Raw genomic sequence first — 6,584 nt, 5'->3', positions numbered from 1 at the left:
TTATAGTTATTTATAACACTAATTCATTATATGCAATGACTTCTTGAGCTAGCAAACAAATCTCCTCTTGTGATGTTGGACAACTTATTCTAGCTATTTCACACATCTTTGCTCAAAATTAAAGTTTGTCAAGGTGATGCACTATGAATTAGAAAAGAAAATTTGGTACAAACTTCAAAATATCTACACAGGTGATGAAAATTTTAAGAAGGAAAACCTCCAATTTCATAGAATGTATTTGGAGAGTTTGAAAATAAAAGACGAAGAGAATGTGCAACCTACATCCACCATGTGGATGAAATTGTCAAGACCATTGAAGGAATTGGTAAAAAGGTTATAGAATCAATGGTTGTACAAAAGATGTTAAGGTCACTCCCTTTAGTATTATTCCTCAATATTCCACTATTGAACAAATTAAAGAACTTAATAAATTGAAAATGGATGAATTTCACGAGATTCTCAAAACATATAAAATGAAAATCGATAAAGAGAAGCCACCAAATTTAGAAGAAACTTTCAACCCTTCAAACCTTCAATGAAGATAAAGAATAGAGAGCACAAATCAAGTAATAACTCTTGTAGTGAACAAAACAGAGGGAGCACATTTTGGAAAATGCAAAGGTAAATCCCATTTAAATGCTTTAAATGTGGGAAAGTAGGGTATTTTGTTTCTAGGTATCCATATCTAGAGGACAAAAGTAGTGATGATGAAGAATACCATCATGTAAAGAAAGGAAGAAATCATCATCAACATAAAAAGAATCACAAATAGCACAAGCATGCAAAAAAAACTTTGATAGTAAAAAAAGAGTCTCTACTCAAAAGGGGTTAGGAACTCATATAAAGAGAGAAATGAGAATAGTGATAGATAAGAAGATGTATTTATGGCAATCAAAACAAATATTAATGTCTTGGAAAATGAAGACAAAGACATAAATGATGAATTTAGAAGAAGAAGAAAATTTCAAAGCATATGAGGAAGTTGACATTGAATAAGAACTCTTTTTTGGACCCTCGATAGAATAAAGAAGCTTAAGAAAAAGAATCTAATATGAAATGAGTGACTACAAAAATATTTAGAAGAGGATCATGATGCAAAAGAGAAGACGTCATAGAACCTTGAAGAAATAGATATGATTATCATCATCCTAAAGTTTCAACTAGAAGAGGAAAAAAGGATAGAAGATGTGGTGAGAATCCACCTAAAGTTAAGGGAATAAAATTGCAAGAATATGGATGATGGAATTGTTTCCTTAAGAAAGAACTAGAGAAAAAAATTCCTTAGTTAAATAGAAACTTGAAGTTTGAAAAGAATGATAAAATTGATTACTTGAATAATGTGACTAATTTGCAAATAAATAATGAGGTTTCCTATTTACAAGACAACATTAATGAGCTTCATGGATAAGATGCTCCACTTTAAAAAAATAACAACTACATGTTTTATATATAGCAACCTCTGAAGGAAAATCATGATGACTTACTATTTTAGTTCATGAGAAGGGTGAAAAAATTTATTCACTACTACATATTCATAAGAAGATTTTTTATGAGATGCAAGAATCGCCTATTTATTGTACGCCTAATTGTGTGTTAATTGATGTCTCTCCTTTTGTTTCATCTAAGGAATTTATAGTCACTAATGATGCTCTTTCTAATTTTGAAAAAAACATGAAAAGTATTAGATCCCAACATCTGAGTAGAATGAGATAAATTAGTGGAAGACATTTAATTTGAATTGATAAGGCATTAATACTCCTATTGATAATTAGGGTTATACATTTACATTAATACTTAGATATAATGTTGCTTCTACATCATTTTCTACACATAGCCCTATTAAACCCAGGGAAGTGATATATGTTATAGGTGGGATTTTGACTAAAGGTTAACCTTGTTCTAATTGTGATGAAAATGTTGATGATTTTTTTGTCCTATTGGTTAATAATGTTGTTGATGACATTGTTAATATTCCTTGATCTTTGATTCATGTTCATAATATTACATTTCCCCTACTCAAATAGAGTAGAAATATATTCTTTATAGCCCTCCTTATCAATAGAGTCATAGGTAGTTGATTAGGTATCATATTTATTGGAATAATGGTGTTAATACTTTCAAATATTTTCTCAATCACCATGAAACGATGAATAATGGACCAATGTCAACTATCCAAATCAAATATGAATTGATTGATGGATGCTCGTGGAATACTTTGAACAATTGCTTGAGGACTCCATACAAATGTGTTTGCTTGGCTGTACAGTCATACATGTCTACTTTATATAGCAATTAAAGAATTGATAGTGATTTATTAAGGATCAATTGAATATACTAGTCAACTAACGTTTGAGTGGGTGGTTTTGCAATCGTGCCTTTTTTTCCTCGAATCTAAGAGGAGGTATTGAAATTACATAAAACCCCATTACTCTTAGGGGGAGAATTATTGAAGTTATTGGTTGAATTAATTTATTCATATACTGGCCAATGGCTCTACTTTGGATTTTCTGAAAATCGTTTCCTTATGTTATTAATAGAAGTGATCGTGCACAATAATGATTGACAAGATTATTGACATAGAAATTACTATTTTATTGATAGATAATGATTTTCTCTTGCATAGTTGTCTAGTCAATGCGACAATGGTGTCTAGCCAACCCGTCAATTAGGACTTTTTTTTATACAACAATTAGGAGAAGTATATGTTGAAGGGGAGAATCAATTTTTTGTTGATGCAAATGAGGTAGAGTTGTTGAAAATGGAAGAATTACAACAAGTGGTAGAATTATTTCATTGCGAATGCATGGAGTATTGCATCAATGATGATAATTATTTCCATTTCTAGTGGATAATCTGTTTCATTGAAAGATTGTCATCAATGAAAAATGGGGAGATTATTGAAAAACTTGTTGTCATTGATGTTAAAGGGGTTATATCATTAGTATTATATATATAGACAACTATCCAAGTATATGAAGGTTAGTGTAGGATGGTGTTGCACAAATAATGAGATTAATGTATCTAAATTGCTAGTTAGTAATGGGGATTGGTGTGTCTAGTAGGCTACTACCTACAAAGAATTATAAGAAACATTTATGTGGTTTCCTCCCAAAACTATTTCATTCTAAATCTTATGTCACTATGTTTTGTAGCTAATAGATCTCATATGTTATTTTTATATTATGGTTCATGCATGCTTAAATAAGTAATAATCCAATTGTGTTGATTCAACCCCAACATAAGTATAAGTGTGTATTCAACAATTGGTATTAGAGTGGGTTCCTTCAGAAATAGCCTAGCCAGTAGAAAACAAATATGATAAATACACATGGCTAGTCAATAGGGTTTATCCATAAACAAAGATAGATTGTTAAAGGGTTAAAAATATGGCTTTTGGAGTATAAGGATGTAAACTTACATAATGGAAAGGTATGCATAGGAAAAAATTTAGAATGTTATAATTTTATACCCTATGGAAGTTATAGTTCGTGAATAGTTTTGAAATCACTTTTTGAAAAATGAACATAGGAAATTTACTTTTTGTGATGAATCATGCCATGAATATTTTAGAATATTGAGAAAATTTGTCAAGATACATTTTCCAAAAATTTCATATTCTGGTTTGCAATAGTTTTAGGTATATACCCTATGGAATTTTGGGTTTGTGGATGGTCTTGAAATCAATTTTGAAAGAGTGAACATGGCATTTTCACTATAATTTGTTTCTAGGACACTTCAAATAATGGAAGTCTTAGAGATATGAGGAGACATACTAAAGTGAATTAGGTAAAAATTTTAGAATTAAATATAAAGATTTTGAAACATGACACACTATATAAGTTTTCTCTTTGGAAGAGGCCAAAAATAAGAAAGTTTTGGGAAAGCTACTATGGCCTTAACTTGGAACATCAATGAGTAGGTCTAAAGAATTAATTATTAGTAGATCTAGAGTTTTGGTGAATATATCATTTTAGAAGAAGGTATATGTAGGTTGGTGCAACACAAACACATATATTTGTGTATTGTATTTAGTTAGTAGTGGGAATTAGTGTATATATTGTATTCGTGTATATAAATATCTAAAGAGTAGGATTGTTCCTAAAAGGGTTCTACCTATGGAGATTGGTTTGTTTGGTAGGTTGGCCTGTACAAAAACTTATAAAAAAATTCTTTTTGGCTTTCTCTCGAAAGGGATTCTAAGTAAATTTTGTGATACATGATTTCCAAATAATAGATATTATATGTAATTATATTAATATGGTTCATGAATTCTTAAATAAGTAAAATTGATTTATATTGATTCACTAAATGTGATTCCATAGTATAAATGTGTTATCAACATTCTTTTTAGTAGCATACCATAGAATAACATAAAATAGGAGTAGTAAGACAAGATGTTAGAACATATAGATTGACCATGAGGATCCTATGGTGAGTTTCTATTTTTCATAAAATTTAAGGCATGTAAGTAAGATATCTTAGAAATGGAATTTTTTCTTGAAACATATGAGAAGGAATAAGGATCCAAAACAATGCTTTAGAAATTCTCTAACTCCAAACAAAACTACTAGAGCAAGAAAATAAATGTAAATTACAATGTGCCAACCAAAAGTATATTCACAGATCTAGGTTGATGTTATTCTCACTAACATTGAACACCTTTTCAGACCTTATTATTGTTTTTCTTCATTTGAGTACTATCCTATTTTCAACGTAATTGATGGAAAGAATACACCTTAAGGGATAAAAGGTAAAATATTGATCAAATATCATTATTTCAATTCTTTTGATGGATGAAAGAGCTTAATTATGTTTATTTTCCACCAACGATAGTTTTAATCCAAATATTGTAACTAACACAACATCTGGTAACCCACGTCCATGGGTGATATGGTTATGCACCTCCAGAGAAAAAACCACATGCGTTTTCTCCCTAAAAACATCAGGAACCCCTTATGTTCACATAATTATCTCTAGGACAATCAAGGGAAGTGTTGGTATTTGATCAACATCATGGTCAACAAACACCAATGTGGAGAGTCTATGAATTTAATTGGGCCTGCACAACAACTCGACCAAATTCACATAACTCCAATGATTTGCGGTTTATGTAATTTAGTTTGAAGTCTAAAATTGTACGGGAATCCACCAGGATTACCCAATATGGTTTGTTTTGATATGGATTGATGGTTCTATAACAAGATAGAGGATTCATGGATTCCACCTCCTCGTCACATTTCCAATGTAAAAACTATATGAAACAACCCACTTGGGATTGTAAAGACCAATTACTCTAATAGAAATTAGAGTATAGTGTTTGAACCTAAATCAATCTAATTGTTGGGCATGCTTCCCACTTTTCCTATGTATTTATGAGGCAAAGTAATACAAGTTTACTGCTAATGTTTTCTAAGACATGAGTTTGGTTTAATTATACACATGATTTAGTATATCCTTGAGAAATGTGATGCTAATAGGGAATGGCCCAACAACAACCAAAGTTACCGTATGTTATCAAATATATATTATAGCTTAGTTTGTATTTATTTCACAAATTGTAAGCTAACTATCTTCAATTCATAGCTAAAATGTATATCAATCTTTTATTTTGTAACTAGATTCATACTAATCATTTCATAACTAGACTATATGTTAATCCTTCGATTTATAACTAAGGATTTTAATTTAACTTATTTGGTTTTAGAACATGAGTTGTATGCTAACACAGTGATTTATAACTATATCTATAACTCAATTCCTTGGATGCATTAATGTTCTGATTTTTGTTATTTCTTACAATTGGTTGTCATTTGAAAACTCAAGACTGGCCACTGAAGGGTAGGGATAACACATTACAACTCTTCAGGGTTTCATGAACACCTTATTCAATGAACTTGAAAAATTGTAACTTGTAAATAAGTATCTCTATATTGGAACCCTTGTGATCGCGATATTTCTTAGGTTTCCTTCATTTTCTTACATTTATGTTGATGTTTGGTAGAATTGGATTTTTTACTGAAACATATGATATGCATTGTAACTCTTCCTTGGTTGCATGAAAAAAATGTTAGATAATTGTGAAATATTATAAATCGTAATTAATTGACTTGTATTAATTCCCTAGATAGTATATATATCATAATTTTCATTTCTGAAAGTCTTTCTTTGATAGCAATTGCAACAGAGTAGGTGTTACTGATGATGGGGTTTGAGTTTTTTTTTGTAAATGAGATAGGAGCACCCAACCCATAGTTGAGTAAAATATTCTCTAATGCACCTTAACAAAGTTATCCTTAGGCCCACTATCTAGTATGTAAGTCCCATATATCATTGTTTTGCGAGTCGTTTAGTTTTTATCACAGTTTTTTCTTCATTTAATGATAAATTAGAAGGTCCATTGATGTTTTTAGCTCTGCACATATGGTATTAGCATCTCTAATTTTAAACTCATGAATTGATAAATTGATATTGGAATTTATGCAATTTAATGGATCAACAATTTGTGTGTTGTTGTTGGGTAAGTAACAGAATATATTAGTACATTAATGGTTTATTTTCTTGCCCATTTTAGATTTTTTATTTCA

Source organism: Pinus tabuliformis, chromosome J (genome assembly GCF_031772625.1).
Source record: "Pinus tabuliformis cultivar Carrire ecotype Pingquan chromosome J, CPIR1, whole genome shotgun sequence".
Lineage (NCBI taxonomy): Eukaryota > Viridiplantae > Streptophyta > Pinopsida > Pinales > Pinaceae > Pinus > Pinus tabuliformis.
The sequence above is the reverse complement of the archived record's forward strand: the minus strand, read 5'-3'. Positions refer to the sequence as shown.